The 18,133-nt window shown below is 41.8% G+C and overlaps 1 protein-coding gene across 36 annotated transcripts in view; it reads left to right on the top strand.

Moving 5' to 3' along the window:
• Nucleotides 1-18,133, top strand: part of ARVCF (ARVCF delta catenin family member) — a 249,299-nt gene that overhangs the window by 123,555 nt on the left and 107,611 nt on the right. The gene's annotated exons all lie outside the window — the stretch shown is intronic.

Raw genomic sequence — 18,133 nt, 5'->3', positions numbered from 1 at the left:
CCTCTCTTGCTTTGTTCCGTGGCTTTTGGACCACTGCCCCTTCTAGGATAAGGCCACAGGGTAGAAGAATAAAGAAATGCTGAAAAGAAAATAACAGGAGCTGTTGGAGGTAACCGTGTCCTGGCTCTGCATGGGGGAAGGTCTGTGTGTTTCTGCCTGATCCGTGCATTGCTCTGCCCTGGTGCTGCTCCTGCTCTGGCACCAGAAAGGCAGAGCTTGATCCCTCTGCTTTCCACTCTCTCCCCAAGGCTCCAGTCATCTATTAAAGAAATGTACAGCAGTTTTGTCTCTAAACTTTACAGAAATAGGACTGGGCTGTCTGCAGCTTCAGTAGACATTAAGACTCCTGGGCTGGGCTCCACAGTGGCTGATGTGAGCAATAATGATGACCCTGTTTTCTGGGGGGAGAGATGAGTTTCATTCTTATTTGGGCCGGAACTACTTGTTATTATGTTGAGGTCATTTACCCCGAGGGCAAGTGAAAGCAGATAGTTACTCGAGTTCAAGCTCCAGAGTTTACTGTCTGGTGACATCAATTTCTGCCTTCTCCCCATCTAGGCAGATTTAGTGGCATGGACTTCTTATTTGCTTACAAAGTTCTTTTAGGATCCTTATTTCTGAAGGTGATTAAATTTACAGGAAACACATTCAGCTTCTTGCAGTGTGTGCGTCAAGACAATTTGAGTACATAATTAAACTGAGGAACTGGAAATTAATTGGGAGGGAAATTGTTGCTTTAAAGATGTGCTAAATAATTACCATTTTTCTATTTTTAGCTGGCTGTTGAAGTAACATAAGATGTAAAGAAAATAAATCTCTATAGCCCAGTACTCTCATTATGGAAGTACAATACACTAATTCAAATAGCTAAATATTTCTTTCTTTAGCTCACTGAATTTTCTAAGTGTAAAAGGTTTCAGCTGTCAGAAAGGTTTGGGAGCTAATCAATGCCTCACTTGTAATATACTTTTGAATATTTGAGCTTTCTTAAAACTTTTCCAGAACTACAAAGCATCCACATGCATATGTAAAAAATTCATAGCAGGGACACTGGATGCTCTGCTGTTCCTTGCTTTCTGTGATATCTTTACACTCAAGGCCTTGTAGGTACTTTAAGTGCTGCAAACTGTCAGACTAGATCCAAGCTCTGGGTTATCTTTGGTGTTTCTTGCTTCAGAGGACAATGAGTTGGTACCAAACAGGAGCAGGAGGCTGTTAAATGGAGTGCTGGTGGCACAGCAAGTTGTTTGTTGGTGCTGAGTTGAACTTTCAGCCATCTGGTGATGATGGTGGCACTCTTGAAGTCAGTCTTATTGAAGTTTAATTGAAATGTGATGAATGAAGATTGTGTGCCATGTATCAGTTGCATTTTTGTGGCTGACAATAGCAGGGATCAATTTAGGGAGAAGCACATTAGAGCATACTATGGCTGCTGATTTAGCATCTAAGTGAGGACCATTTGTCTCATGAAGTGGCTGTGAATGTCAGCATATAATAATGTGGGGTGATGTGTCAGTACCATGGAGACAGTCTGTCAGAGATTACATGGAATTAATTCTAGACAACAATGATGTAAAGGTTAAACAAGCACAGACTATGACAGAAAGCAGATATCTGTTAGAATATTAGGAATATATTGCAGGTATAAAGAACATATGTGAGAACATGCCTCACTCTTAGCCCTGGTGGGGACCATGTGATTAAAGGTGCCTGATTTTAAGGGGGTTGATTCGCCAGAGAGGAACCTCAGGAACCTGTTCTTGAAATAAATTAGGTCACATAGGCAGAGAGTGGAGAGGTTTTTACAATGATGACTGATGAACAGCCAGATTTTAAGGAGCTTTTTAAAAGGGAGATTGTGAAAGGTATATTTGCATGCTTTGACTTGTTGAAGTGATCCCTTTAGCAGGATCAGGGGAGGCTGAAGGTGAGCAAGAGACAGCTTTGCCAGGCTGCCAATCCAGCTGGGCAGTGGGGAGATGAGACAGACTGGGCAGGCTTTAGCACATCTCCTAGAGATAACTTTGAACTTTTGCTCCTTCCCTTAAAGGAATGAATTCTGGAGGGATTGTCAACATTTTGTTACTGAAGTAAAAGTAAGCAGGTCACAGTTCCTGGCGAGTGCACTCTGTGCTGAGGAAACCAGGGGATGTAACTCTGGGGTTATCCGAGTGCTTCTGGCATTTTGAGGGGTGGAGGTTTCAGATCATGCCTGAAAATACAGCGAGATGCTTTAAACTGTGTGGAGCAGATATTTCTTACTTTACTTTGTATCACTTAAGATTATGACCTATTAGTTATTTGGACAGATGTGTTTTGGATGAGGTAGATACCCAGAAGACAAACTCTTCCAAAGTTCCATATTTATTTTTATATCTATTTGCCTGAGCAAAAGGAAACTCGTGGTCTTCTGTGCCACAGTTACAAAGTGGTGCTGAATGAAGTCTGTTTATTTAGCCCCAAGTAAAGCTGATCATTACTATGCATGAGTTTATGGCCACTGCAGATTTGAATGTGGGGGAGGCAATTCAGAAAGGCTTTGAGGTTTGTTTTTCCCTGTTGGCTTGCTTTAGGTGGGGCGTGTCTGGAGAGGAACTGGAATGCAGATTTGTAAGTTCAAAACCAGCAGGATATATTTTGGAGCAAGAGAATCACCAAGTGGCTGAGGTTGGACGGGACCTCTGGAACTCACCTGGTCCAACTCACTGCTCAGGAAGGGCCACTTGCAGGTAGCTTTTGGATGTCTCCAAGGACTCACACTGTAGCCCCCCAGAGCAATCTCTGCCAGTGCTCAGTCAACCTCACAGTGTCCGGTGTTGAGACAGAACCTTCTGTGTTTGAGTTTGTGCCCAAAGCCTCTTGTCCTTACCCTGGACACCACTGACTCCATCGTCCCTGCACTGTCCTGTCAGGTATTTATTTACACTGATGAGATCCCACAGGATTTTTCTCCTTTCAGGCTGGCAAATCTCCTGAAATTTTTAAATACTTAAATATTTAAATATTTTTAAATAACCACCAAGCATGCCAAGATGCTGAAAAATTGAAGGGATAGCCCATTGTGAAACAAGTAAATAAAAACATCATAAGTTTCTAAGCTCAGGTGATGCTGGTGAAACCAGTCAGCTGGTTTAGTAGGATGGAAGTTTATTTCGTGCCACAAAGAGGAACCAGAATACTGATTTTGATGGTATTTTGTTTGTTTTCAGAACTCTTCTGTTCAAGTGACCAGCTCAAAAAAGAAAGGTTGTAAGTCATATCTACTTTAGCTGTCTTCTGTCTTTTCAAGTAAGCTACTTGTGACTTCCACTTGAATGTTGTTTGTTACAAAAAATCTTGTGTAAATAAATTGGTTTTGAATTTAGTAACACCAGGTAAATGGAATAGGCCTTTTCTGCTGTAGTGAGTGCACAGTCTGTGCTAGCTGCACTGCTGAATATGTAGGAGTTGACTTCTTTCCTTTTGCTTGCTTCTTCCAATTCTGCTTGGTGCTCTTCCCTAAAAAGGCATTTTGTGTGAGTGACATGAACTGTGAGTCAGAGCAGTGGTGTGCAGAGCTCTGAGTGAAGGCTGAGCATCCCTTTGTACCATGATTTAGCCATACATGTCTACTTGTTGCTTGCAAATTCTGTGGGTTGTGACCCCCCCTCTTCCAAATGACCCATTTCTGCATTTTTCATGCTGTGGATTTTATTGAAGAAGAGGCTTCAGTTAATGGCAGTGTCTCCTTCAGTAGCTCTGACTGTGGGAGCTGAAGACAGGAGGCAGTTGTATCAGAAGGAGAACAATTAAGTTTCTAGGCTCGACATTTATCTAAATATAGTTGGAGTGCTAGGAGAGCCTTGGAGGTTTTAAGAGCTTTTATGAGTACCAGGAGTAAATTGATTGTACTATGCCTAGAAGAACTTCACTGTTTTTGTTAGGAAAGTGATACATTTATTTTAAACTCTTGCAAACTTCCCAAACCAACTACTGCCAGTCACAGAATGGAGTGCTGGAGGGGCAGCTTTGCAGAAGGAGCTCTTGGACAGTAATTGGAGGACTAACATTTGGTTGTTCAGCAGTGCAGTTGAGTACATGCCAGCTTTTAATTGGGGTATCTGGATCCTACTGATGTTTCCAGAGGCATTTGGAATGACAGCAGACTAGTGAGCCAAGTGCAGGAGGATCATTGCTGAGGAAATACTCTCTGTTAAATTTCCACATTTTAAAGGAGCAGAGTATTTTGGTCATCCTTTAAATGTGACAGGTGCTAATCAAGTGGAGGAAGGTTAAGACTTTTTCCCTGATCTTTCCTGAAATTGATGTGAAATTTCCATTCCCATAGGTTTGGAGAATTCCAGTTCCACGTTTCTTACCTGCCATGGTGTACTGTGATGGTGATGAAGCAGTGAGGCACCTTAACTGCACCATGGCTTTTGGAATGTGGTTATTGGCATTGTTACTGCAGAGATTAATGTCTTTGTTTTTCTTTTTTTTGTGCTTGGAAGGTCTACAGAAAACAGTTAGAACCTCCTGTGCCATAGGGCTCCCTGGGTTTGTTTCTTTTTCTACAGAAAAAAAAATCTAAAAAAGGATCCTAGACAGTTTGCTTTGTCCTCCCTCTCTCCACCTTCTATCTTATGTCTTGTTTTTATTAAACAGAAAAAATTAGTCAAAAAGCTCACACATTCTTAAGGGTAATGCTTGTCTTGCTGCTGAGAGTTAGGGCAAGCTTTGGGGGCCCATCATCAGGCTGAAGAAGGGTTCCATAGTGGCTGTTGTCCTGGGAAACCCTACTCCAGTGTCTTTCTTACTGAAAAGTCTGTTAGTTTGGCTGTAGGGAACTAATGTATCATTCTGCATGTTGTTGACTACCTCTGTGAGAATATCAGTAAACAGTTAATTCTCTGAAGTTTTGGCTAAGTCAGCCAAAAATTACTGTTTCCAGTGCATGATGTGATTTTCAAGACTTCTTTGGGCAAAATCTGAAACGATAAAGTACTAAGTCTGATGATTTGAATCTAGATTTCTGAGATAGCAACATAAAGAGGAAAGGCATGTTGGGACACCCCATCATGTCTTGCCCCATTCAGAGATCTAGTCCCTGGAGAGTTACCCCTGTTCACTCCCCTTTGTGTTACTGATAAAAAGGCTCAGGGTACTTGCCTCTGCTGGTATCACTTCTGCTGGGCATGTTCCTCACAGAGCAGAGGAAAAGAAGCTGTAGGAGCTGTATTTTTCTTTATAATGACTAATTTCATTCCTTTCCCTTGTGGGCAGACAAGTGGACAGTCCTTGGACAGGTTAAATATCTCTGAATGTTTTGACAGAGTAAATAATCCGTGCCCTATGTGCGCTGAGATGAGAGCAGGCACCGTGCCAGGAGCACCTGTGGCTCCAGGGCTGAAGATTGGACCTTTTGCTGTGTCTGTGTTGCCAACAACAGTGAGGAGTCCAGATGCTGATCCCTGTGGATTCGGTGGGTGGTAAGAGGCATGGCAAGTGAGACATAAGTAGTCAACACTGCCCACAAAGTACAGCCAGTGGGAGTTTTTGCATGTACATGGCTCGTCTGACCTGTTTCTGCTGGAGAGTAAAAAAACAAACAGGAGGAATTTGTTGATAAATATGATGTTCCTGTTTAAAGCAGCTTTGTTGGAGACAGTGTCAGGTTGCTGTCCTAACTTCTTCTGGTTGTGTTTCCAGTTTGAAAGCTCTCATTTGAATACCATGATACTTCTGTCCTTTCCATTTTTCTAGTTTATTTGGTAGTATGTGTATGGCAGAGTGCCTGTGGATATGGTTGTCTGTACAGTCAGGTGTAGCCTGGAGTCCTTGAGAGGTTGAGCAGGCAGAGCTGTGGCTGCTGTGGAAACTGCAGGTACTCAGGTTTGCTCTGCCAGCACATCATGGCAGTTCTGCTTTAGCTGTTGGGGAGCTCTCACAGGCAACTTCCTCTGTTCCCAGGCTGATGTGAGGCACATTCTTCCCAGGGCACTGCCCTCAGTGTTTTTCCTCTGATGGCTGTCGGGAGAAAATGTGACTGCCTGTGACTTACTGGGAGGATTGGTCTGTAGAGAAGGTTTGGACGAGAGGTCACTCATCCTGAACATCTTGCCCCTGTGTTCTTTCTCACTAAAAAGCCACTGGCAGCCCCTTATCTGCTGGTACTGCATAATTTGGTTAATGCAAGACATCTTTGTGGGGACTGTCTCAAGGTTGTGTGATGATGTTTCTGGAAGTCTTAAGGAAATTGGAGTTATTATTTGAATAGAAACTCCATAAATCTTACTGAGTTGCATTGAACTTACTCATGGGTGCATCTCAAGCTTGCATTGCTCTCTGTTATGCACCTAGCATTCTAAAAAGTGAAGATAAAAATAATTTGTGCAAGTTCAAGCAGCATTCAGTGTCTGAACTGCTCATTGTCAAATGTGCACCATATCCTATCAATTTTCTTGCTCAGTGGTGCCATGAGAATGGCCACACCAAGAAGGGAGTCATTACTCACCTGAAAATCTCTTCTGGAAGTTGGTTTGTAACTAAAAATGTTGGTCTTAAAGAGGGGAGAGGGAAGGAGAAATACCAAATGCTGTCAGCTGGTTTCAAACAGGAGGCTTTATTTACTTTAGATAAGCCCCTTTTCTTTCTATTGCATAATTTCTGTCATAATCTTGTTTGCTTATTTTAAAAAAAACCCACAAAGCAAACACAAAATAAAAACTAAAATGAAGTGGCTTTAGTGAATAGTTTTCTCCCAGGGATGATACTCTAGATTACTTCAAAGATGTGTCCTCAATTCTGAATTTTGGGTCTGTATAGTAAACTTTATTGATTGTTTGGAATGGATTGGTTGGGTGCTGTTCTCTGAGTAAAGCATGTCAGCTTTATACAAATTCTAATGCTCTTGGCTAGGACTGAATGGAAGTTACTCGAGTGAGAATTTCCCTGTGACACAAGGGGCTGAAAATTGGCATTGTGCAATATGCCCGGTTACAATGAAGCAGCTTTACTGGAATACAACAAAAAGACTGTTCTTAGTTTAAAAAAAAATAGGCAGATTTGATTGTTTCACATAGGTGATTCAGAAGCTCAAACTTCCTTTTTTACAGAAAGCTATTAAAGTATCCTTTTGAAATCACTGCAGTGAGTAATTCTTACACTGCATTCACAGTTACCCCAATGAGTACACACCAGCTAAACCCATGTATTTAAAATTCCTGCATCAGTGCCATTGCTGCAGTAATGAGAACCTGGACTTGCTGGATTGGACAGACTTCATCTGTACAAAAGATAGATGGCAACCAAAGAAGAAGCTGAGAAAAAAATTTAATAAGACACAGGAAGAAATATTAAGAAATGACTGGAAAAGGATCTTGCCTGTTCTGTTATCAAAGCTAAGTAGGAGTTAGTAAGGTACCCAGGACAATGCAGCAGCTGGGATGGAGTATTTTGGTTCAAGGGGTTCAAGGCAACATTTGAAAGAAATGGGAATTCTTCAGGGAAGGTAAATTCAGTGAGTATACACTCTTATTTCTCCCACTCACCTGGGGGTCAAGAGAGAGAATTCAATATCCAGTACTGGTACTTGGCCCACAAAGCTAGTATGGTGAGCAGACTTGTAGGACCCAAGTCTGAGCCCCTGATTATTGGCTCTGACTATTGTTTTGCTGACTTCTACCATTTTTGCATTTCTGAAATTTTTACCAGCTGTCAGTGCTGCATTCTGGTTTTAATTTTTATATTTGAGCATCAGTTGGCATGTGGAATCCTCTGATTTACTCAGGTCAGAATGCTCTGGTTGTGTCCTTAAAGATTTTGTGCCTGTAAATTTCTTGTAATAATTTAAAAAGCCATAAATAACTCATTTTATTTTGAAATACACATATGTGATTTGCCGGTGTTTGGGAGCAGTAGTAAAATATGTCATATATGAGTAAATTATCTACAGGTTTGGGGGTTTTTAGTTTTTTACTGTAGTAAATAACTGTGTCTGCTTTTGGCTTCACTGATTTGCTGTCAGGTCCTTTGCTTTTCTTGATTACATTAATTTTTTTAATGTATTTCCTGATTTGATTTTGTCTTGGCTGATGCTGATGGATCACTGTGTTTTCCTGCATCCAGCTCCCAATTACTGAGCAAACACAAATGATAACAGAATTCTGTGCTGTCAAGAGACTTTCTTCTAGCAAGCCAACCTTCTCTAGAGCATAAATCTCTTCTTTGCTGGATCATAAATAGTTTTGCAAGAGCTCATCTGCTACTTCATGGCCAACCACTTCTACTACTGCTGAAATCTGAAAGCCATCTGAAAACAAACCTCTGTTCACATGGCCATCACACAGTGTTTTTGTTAATTAAATGCCACTATGAAGTTAAGTCCTGGAGCTGGTGATCCGTGAGAAATGTTGTGTTCAGAGGAATGTTGCTTTGTTAGCCTGGTGGTTTGGTATTTGCCTCACTGAGAGGTTGGCTTCGTTCTTGTTCTCCCCTCTCCAGTTTGAGTCACTCTGCTTTAGGCTGGCAAAAAAAAAAGGGTACTGAAGTTACTAAACTCTGAAGGATTGTCTGAAAACTGCTTTTCTTTCAACTGGACTGAAGGAGAAATTCTCTGACAGTTCTGTTAGGTATGGGTAAAGCATGTGTTTGTTTCCAGACATGGTGGTGTCACTGAGGCTGGGCCATGGATCCTGTCTGTGGGAGCAGAAGGGCCACCACCCTTTAACTGGCAGGGGAACAAGGCTGCCCCTTTGCTGTGAGTTTTGCAGCTGAGCTGTACATCTCCACTTCTCCATGTGCTACAAGTTTCCTTAGCCAGGAGACCTGCTGAAGTGCTTGACTTCCTCTCTGCTTCTGAGACTTCTCTAAATGAATAGGACCCACTTCTGTTAAATTCTTTAACTTTTAAACATGTTTTTATTCCCCCTCGTCTCTTGTCTTCCTTCCCCAGAGGTAGCCCAAGTGTTTTAGAAACAACATAGTCAACTGGAGCTCATTGAATAATTCAACTGTTGCCTGAAGTGATAGGAAAAAGAGGACGACCCATTTAATAAATCAACCAGAGCTAAAAGCTCTGTGGTTTGTAAAAATGTTCATCTGCCCTCCCTTACAACTACCCGAATTTCTCTTCTGAGGCGTGGGGCTTTTTTCCCTCTCAGTTGGATGTTCCCTGCTCTGGAAGGGAGCCTGATCTACCTGCAGGTTATCCTTGCAAGTTGATTCTGTTAAGCAGCTCTTTTGCAGAGAATACCAGGGGTGATGCTTCAGGGGCATGAGACACTGAACCATTCTGGCCATCCACACAGTGTTCCTGGATAACTTCCTCTCTCGTGGCTGCTTCCTTATTATCTCTGCTGAGGGCTTCTGAAATACTCTGTCAAAGTCACTGCTGCAGCAGGAGCATCACTGCCACCTCTGAGGTTCCTTGACCAGTTTTAACCCAATAAATGAGGGCATTTTTGGGGCCACTGAAGTATGCTTTCTGAAGCAATTAAAACCTAGCCTTTTAATATATGCTTTTGCTTCTCTTCAAATAAATAAGAATTCTCAGAGTGAACTTTATTTTTTGTTTGTGCATTGTGCCTGTTACCTAAAATGGGTCTAAATACAAGGTATTGTCTTTAAGGGACATTGCTTAGAAATATGTCTAGGGAAGTTCATAAACCTTTTGCTAAAGACATTCTTCTGGCTGTAGTCTGTGTCAAACTTTCATTTAATCCTTTTGGACAGGCACTTGCCAGTATATCAGCGTGTTACTGTATAAATTGCTTTTTCATTGTTGCTGTAATTGTAAAGTAATCCCTCTATTATACCCACCCAGTGATCACTGCATTATCTTTTTGCTGAGCTGCAACATTTCCTAGTGCCTGGTGGTGTTCTGCCTGTTGAAATGAGAGATGTTTATTAAATTGGCTTTTCAGTGGTGGTTCAATTGGAAGAACTGGCAGAGTGATCAGTAGGAGAGACTTGCTACATGCCTTGAAACATCATCAACTCCCTTGTAGTTCATTGCTTTTTTTGTTTTGCTTTAATGGTCGTTCCTTCAATCTCTGTATCTGGCCTCATGGAATCCATATCAGGTTACTGAGCTTTGTGTTCCAGGGGCTGCTGGAGATGAATTTGTGAACACTGATGTGCATAAATAAATGATCATAGGTTGGAAATCGGGGTCTGGGGAGGAATAATCCATTTGCTTCTGTTGCCTGTTTTGACCAGAGAGCTGAATTAGCAGCTAAAATGTGTGCTGTGGTGTGTTAAACAGCATTGAATGGGAGGCTACAGAGATAATCCTGGGAAGAGACCATTGAGGCTGGTACTGAGCCCAGACAGGCTTTGCTGTTCTCTTCTCACTGCTGAGGTGGTGGCTTTTTCAGTGAAATTTTGTACCCCTTGAAGCATCCCAAACCTCTTGCTTAATCAAGAGGTAGATTGCAAGGTAGCACTGTGCTTGATCATTTTGAAGAGCTTTTAGCTGGTTTTGTTTTCTGCTGTGTTTCTTATTTTGTAAAAGGTTGGATTGCTTTCTCTAGCTGTAAGGCATTGCAACAAGAAGCTTCTTCCCCAGCCCTTCTCACAAGTGTTCAAAAGTAAATTTTATAAAAACCCACTGGGTGTTTTAGTTATTTTTTCTTGAAACACTATCAAATTCAGATTACTTACTCCAGACATAAGCATGTCTGGATTTTCTTGCACTCTTCTGTCCAGGCTGGGACCTGCTTGCATGCCTTTGTTGGTGTGCTATTGGCAGCGTGGGGTTCAAAAATTTCCCCAGGTCCAGGAGGGAAGTTTGAAGAGTTAAAAAAACCACAAAGAAATGGAGGCATCTCACATCTCTTAATACATATTTTTGCACTTCAGCCTAGAGAGAACTCCCAAGATTTTGTTTTTGATGCCCTTCTGTAGAACCACCAGTTACAAATAATTCAGGCAGGTTCTGAGCTTCCCTAAGAGGTGCAGATACCTTTTCAGTGGCAGGTGGTGGCACAGTCCCTTGCCATGTAAAGCCATCATTGCAGAAGTCACGCTGACAAAGTTGGCAACATCTGGCTGTGTGGTAGGGAAGGATTGAGGAAAGAATGAATTGTTGTATGACAGAAAGGTAGAGTTTATGCATCAATGCTTGACAGGCTCTTCTTGGCTTAGACCACCCTCACCTTTCCCTGTAAATTAACATTTCGCCCTTACCCCCAGACAAAATACTGGGACTTTGTTCAAGCAGGAAGTACTAAAAAAGGAAGAGTCAAACTGATGTAGCAAGAATGTAAAATACTGGGCTTCTTTCAGGTAGTAGTTCTGAAATACAGCTTCTCCTGTTCAGGAAGCTTTCACTGGCCTTGTGGAACAGCAGGAGCAAAGGGCCAGTGACTAGTCTTGAAGTGCTCAATCTTTCATGCCTACCACCATGTGGCTTTGTAGCCCATTTCTTGTTCAGGAAGTTATTTTGCAATAATTATGGCTAATTTGGAGACATTTCAGTGTATTTTCCAAAGAGAGATCAGATACTTTTTTGTTTTGGTGTGGTTTGAAGCTCCATTTAAAGCTAAGCCTGCCTGTTTTCACAGATCAGCTTTAATTTTATTTTCCCCACTTGCAATACCAACGGCAAGATACGTTATCAAATGTATGACCAGGCCAAGTCAATAAATTCTAAATGCATCCTAAATTATTTTCTGTCTGCCTTGCACATTTTTATGAGTTTGTTGAAAGGCTCACTTGATGCGTGTTCAGATGAGCAGGGGAAATTAAATTGTTTTCCCCTTTCTCTCCTCTTCCCTCCCCATGACAGAGCAGTGCATTTTGGCTTGAAATTACAAAATGTCTTTTAAAGATCTCTGAAGTAGACAACAGAATTGGTCTCAGTGGTCCTTTTTCAAAAGGATATCGGAAATGCTTTTTTTCTCCCTATTCAGAAACTGAAAAGCTGATGGGGTTTTTTCCCCGTGAAATAATACTCTGCTGCTGAAAGGCTATCCTGCCTAATGGAAAATCCTTTATGTTAAAATAGGACAAAACATTCAAGGTGTATGATTCTCCTACTGTATCATTGTGATGCAGCCACATTATTTTTGTGTTAGTGTACTGAGGAATCAAGCACATCAGGAGGTGATGATGTGTTCTAGTGAGTGCTTTGCTGTTGGCTGCAGCACAAGCCTTGTGTCCTCTCACAGTGCTGGGTACAACCACGCATCTGCTTGGGCTGCTCCTGTGAACACTGGTTCAAAAACACTTTGCTCCATCTTTCAACACTTCCATAGATCATTGTTCCACTGTTCACACTTTCCTGTGTATAGGAGATGAAATCTGTTTCCACAAGGTCTATTTGGTTGTTATTATAAGCAAAGCAGTAGGATTAGGTTGTTTCCAGATGTGCTTCTGCCTATGCTGGTGGGAGGAATACCAGGCATCAGGAGAACTTGAGGGCCTCTGAAATTCTTGCCCAATAAACTAGGGAAAAAACTTAAAAGTGATTAAGCCAGTAAAACTAGGGCTACCCAGTGATTTATTTCAAGTACATCAAATCAGCTTTAAAACAAAGGTTTATAGTATCATTCACTACTACATAATAACTTAATTATAACGTCCCTCTTTTGACCAAGAAAATGGCTCTTTGCTGTAGACAGCTGGTCCCTGGCCCTTTAGTCTGTCAGAATGACTGCTGTTGTTGTGCTTGGCTGTTTGACAAACCAGGGAAATAGTTGGGCAGGTTTCTGTAGGTAACCCCTGACATCCTTCAAGTGCAAAAACGTTTTGTTTCAAAGCTCAAGATACATCTTCATGCTGAGGTAGTGGAGCAATTTGGATGGCTCAGCTGGAGAGCAGTTGCTGTGTGTTTGTGGGAGAAGAATGTGACATTTTTAAGGGAGAAGGATGATGCTGCTGGAAGGCCAGCAGCGATTTGGCTGCCTGCCCTGGAGCCTGCCAGCAGCTCCTGTGGAACCAGCCAGCCTCACCAGCACAGCAGATGGACACACCAGGGCCATGGTGAGCTGTGCAGTAACGAGGAGTGATGGCCTGTAGTGAACCTCATCTATTGATTAATTAACGTGGAAATCAGCAGCCAGGATGCAGAGAAGAAAAAAAGTTTCCCCAGAATGACCTCTGTATGAGTGAGCTGGTGGGCCACAGCATGGACTGAAGAGGCTTTGTAAGAGAAGCATGTAAGTGTGTGTATAACAGACAAAATTGGTTGTTAGCTCCATTTACAGAATGGTGCTCTGTTTTCCAGCTCACATTCACATGACTGGGATATTCCTTCAGGATTTGTACTTATTACAACAGCCACACTTTTCTTACTGTCCTCGTAAAGAAATAGCAGGGTTTGGGATTTGACCTATGAGTGTATGTAGAGCTAGCTTCAGTTTGGAGACTAAAGAACTTTTTTACTTTTTTGAGAAAAAAAGTTTTTTTAAAAGCATATGAATGATTGGCAAGACCATAAAATACTTGAAAAGTTCATATTAATGTTAAGATTGAACTGAGAGACTTCAATATACTGGAAAAGGCTTTTCTCACCATGTAAGAATAAGAAATATGTTTCTGAAATACTTACTCCACCTTTGTAGATATGGAGTTTTCATTTGCTTGCCAACTAAAAAATAAGAACTTCTCTAAGCTGGGTTGTTGTCTCCTTTGTAGTTTGCTTTTTTCCTGCCATTGTTATCAGCCTGTATTAAAGAGTCCAGGAGATGATTGTGTTGATACTTCCCAGGAGGAAAGAAGCTGCTATTAATACAGCAACTTCAGCAGAAATTTAGATTAGGCTTCATGAAATTGAAACCGAGGCTCTACAAATAATTTGAACACTTACTGCTTTAAAAGCTTCTTGTAAAGAAGGTAAACATGTGTCTCTGCCTCTATTGATGGATGCCATTGGGGCAGTTTCTGTACATCTCTGTTTCTTAGGCCCTCTGTTATGCCATTGAAGGAGTCAAGTCTCATTTTATTGTCCTGTTCCCTATATACATCCCTTAAAATGAACAGTCTCTAGGACACACTGCCAAGTATGCCAAGAATAGCAGTGATGGACAGCAAGTTGCAGGATTAGTAAGTGAGAGAGTTTATTTTGGCACAGTGCCTTTGAAAGGGGGCTGGTAATAAAAACTCAGAGGCAGAGCTCCTGTGAGTTGTACTTGACAGGTGGAGAGGTGAGGAAGAAATGGCTTCTGCTCGTGGTGGGAGAAATGGCTTTTCACAGTTACAAAATCGAGTCTGAGTGCTTCAGGCACATACTGAAGGAGATGGATGTCGGGCATCAGGTGCTAAGGTAGGATGGGCAGTGAGGAACCAAAGAGAGAAAATGCTGTTGAAAATACTGAAGGAGATTAGGACCTCTGCAGAAATAGCAGCTGATGTTGAGAATGTAAGAAAATTGACTAGAATCTTGAGTGCTTAAGGAAAGTTTAGCAAACACACATGAATTTCAGCTGAATGGTGGGAAAAAAGTGTGAGGGGAAGAGGACAAGGTGCAGCCTACAGGTCGTGTTGTTTCACTGTTGGATGTTGGGATATTCTTATTGTCATGAGAGGGAATTACAGTCAGTGTTCATGGCAGTTTAAAGTCCAGTGGAGTTAATCCTTCATGTTTGAGTTCAACAACATTTTGACTTTTAGCAGAAGCCTAAAGTGATATGCAACATCTGTGTAGAGCATTGCTGACATTCCTGATAAATGAGTTCCAGAGGCAACCTTCCAATTGTGGGACATTTCACAAAATCTGCCACACAGAAAGAATAAACTTTTTTCAGCTGGGCTCTTCAGTGGCCTGAAAAGTTAAAGAAGCAAAGTCTTCCCTTTGTATGATGGAAGAGACAGGAGTCTCTTTGTCAGACACTGATGCACTTCAGACTTACTGCTGTTGCTGACCTCCAATGTGCCATGCAAGTTCAGGATGACTGGAGGCACTGAAATACTGGGGAATAATCTGTGAAATTGGGGAATAAACTGTGTCTCAGTTTCCTCTCCTATGAAATACATAGCTTTTAAAATGAATGCTGGTTTTGAATTTCCCATGATGTAGAGAAGGTATTGATTGTGAAATGTAAAATATCGTTGGAAGGTGGTTGATTTATTTCAATTTATATAATACAAATAGAAACAAGTTCTTTATTTGCTTGGGACATCTCCTGCAATATTAGAGAGCTGGTGATATCCCTGCTTTTGTAGCAAGGTCACTTCTGTCAATACAATGCAGATGTGTATCCTCAGGGTTTGTCTAAACATGGTTTGCACTGCGTGGTGTTAATGGCTCTTGAGCTGTCTCCCAGCAGGGTCCCACCCTTGTGCTGGCACCTCCATGTTTATGCACTTTTGTGGCATTTACACTGCTTTGTCTTCCTCTGTTCATCTGTCTTGTTTGAACAATTTTGGGGGAATAAATCTTGCCTCCTTTCCTTGTATGGGAGAGAAAAATTTTAAAAAGGACCAAGAAGCCCATTTTAGAATGACAGCGAATTTTGTTTCTTGACTGTTTCTAGCAGCAGAAAAGCAGTAAATTTTTGAATCGGTAAAAGCAGTGCAGGGTTAACTGTTCTAGAAGTAATCTTATATTAAGGTACTTGTATTCAAAATGGATTGATGTAAATGAAGAGAAGCAGGGGCTTGGGGCTCCATTCATCCTGAGTGCACAGGAATGGCAGTGCCTGGGTAGGTGCACTCAGGTGTTGCAAGACAGGCATCAAGTGCCTGCTCCTAGATGACCTTTTGTCATCCCTGCTCTTGCTTCTGTTGACAAGTACCAGGTGATTCTTAAGTTAAGCTCAGGAAAAGGTTATGAAGGGTTTTTCGGCTTTGCTGCTGGATGGAGAAGGGACGCTGTGGATGTGCAGTGTGGAGGATGAAAGCAAACATGTCCTCTTTGAAATGTGGAACGTGATACTGCTGTTGTTCAAGGCATCAGTACTGAAGTCAGTGTAGGAGATAACTGCTTTGAGCCAGCATGGCCACATTTCAATCAAAACTTCATTTTTTGCCTTATTGTGTTGGCCTCAGCAAGTCAAATGTTTCCCAGTTTTCTGACCCCGTTCTGTTTTGTGCCTCCGGGACAAGGTCTGTTGTATGCTTATGTCTATTCAATGTGTTTGTGAGAGTCCCAGAACTATTTCAGAGATGGGAAAGAGTAGTATAGCACTTAAGAAAAAAGACAATAAAAGCTTCCAGCTGGCTTTTTTTTTCCACCTCTGACTTTTATTTTCTTCTGGTGTGCTTTTCATAGCTGAGGCAGCGTTCCTTCATTGGAGCTGTTGCACAGCCATGGATTGAGCAGAGCTGTGCCTGAGACATGTAGGTATAGGTGATAGCTCAGTGAGGTCTCCTGATCAAGGATGTCCCAGATCACCAAGTGATGGCAGCTCAGGCTGGGCTTTCCATTTTAGGGCTACTGTGGTAGTGACCTGAGTTAGACTGCTTGAGCTTCCTGCAAGATCTTTGAAATTAGTTGAGAAGAAATAGAAAGTGAATCCCATGAGGTTGTTGAAAAAAAAGCCTTTGAAACATCAGAGTGGCTCCCAGGGTTACAGGGGTGGGTGACAAGGGAAAAGCTTGACACTACCCACTGCTGCTGATGCAGCATTCAGAGTGCAGCTGCCCAACTGCAGAATGGGAAACAAGCACATTTTTTCTCAGTTTTGAGAAGTGGCTGAGAATCTGTAACTGTATGTTATGCTTAAATGCTTAACTGTAATGGAGTTGCAATTCAAAGATGCCCCTTGTCATTGTGGTTTTATTTATCCTGATTTATAACATCCAATTGGGAAGTTTGTCTGCCTTCAAACATTTTGCTTGCCTGATACTTAATTGTGCTTTGGTTGTATGAGACTTGGCTCCTGACTCAAATGATGCCACATTCATTTAATAGATTTGCTGGAGATGAATTTTCCTCTCAGCACTTAATCTGGGACATGAGTCAAGTAGGTTCTGCTGGCCTAAACACAGGCTGAGCCCTTCACTGCAGGGTCAAAGTTCTGCACAGGATTTTGTAAGTGCATAAGGGCTGCTTGGTTTTTTCCTTTCTTTCTTAATAACACAGCTGCTCTAAATAATGTGCCTACACAGCAGTTGGGAGGAAAAAATGTACAGACCAAGATGGTTGGCTTTTGTTTAATGTTTTTAATTGGCAGTTGGTGTGCTGTGTAAATTCACCCTTGCTGTCCTAACAATGTTTGTGCAGATTTAAGTATTTTCGCTTTCTCGCACTCAAATTACTTTGATTTCTCAGAAGAGCCTGTTGTTTCGTATAAAATTTGTGTACATCGTACAGTTGCACTTGTGTGGCTTTATTGCAATGTAAGTTTTTGCCTCCTGTGTAAATCTTGAGATTAAGAGCCCTGGTGCCTGCTGAAGTAATGATCTGCATCATTTCAGGTGCTCAGTGAACAGTCGAGAGGAAAGCATTTGGAAGTTCCTATGCTGCTGCTGCATGGAAAATCAGTTTCACTGCTTTCAAATGCTTAAATTCATTATCAGCTTAAGAAGCTTTTCTTGCAGAAATGGAGGGATTGGTTAATTACTCTGCTTTAATTGCAGTCACAAATTGTACATACTTGCCCCTTTCCAGGGCACAAGTGATTCCATGGCTAAAAACTGCAGTGCGAGGGAGGGCAATTAAAGGGAATTATTTCAATAAACAGTTTGTACTGAAGCCTTTGACTCCCCACACCCACCCACCCTGACTGCTGTTTGGATATACTTGAGGAAAACACCACTCCCTCAGTAGGAACTCAAGTGTGGCCATGGCTTTGTTTTGATTTGTTCGAGTTGTGTTTTGCCACTTGGAGTGATGTTGTGATGGGCTTGTCCACCAAGAAAAAGGCTCCCAGACATGTTGCCATTTCTGTTTTTCTCCAAGGCTCCAGCTATTGTACTCCACCTGAAGATCAGCTCGCTCCTCAGAAGCAGAAGAGAACAGTGTTTGTGCTGCTAATGCAGCTTCTCAGGCCAGTCCATGTGCTGACTTCAATTAGCATTTCCAAGAAAGGTGCCCCTGTTTGAGGAACACTTAATCATATGCTAACATCATGAGAAAAAGGTTTAGTTAGCTTCTGAGCTATATAAATGCCAAACTGAAATGAAGCATAGAAAGGTGAAATGTACTTTTTCTTAAGGGAATCCAAGTGCTGTGCGTTTCTGAAAGGGAGTGGATGCAGGATATAATTGA

This window comes from Lonchura striata, chromosome 15 (genome assembly GCF_050655825.1).
Source record: "Lonchura striata isolate lonStrDom1 chromosome 15, ASM5065582v1, whole genome shotgun sequence".
NCBI lineage: Eukaryota > Metazoa > Chordata > Aves > Passeriformes > Estrildidae > Lonchura > Lonchura striata.
Note: the sequence above shows the minus strand (reverse complement) of the source record. Positions and strands in the feature narration are given on the sequence as shown.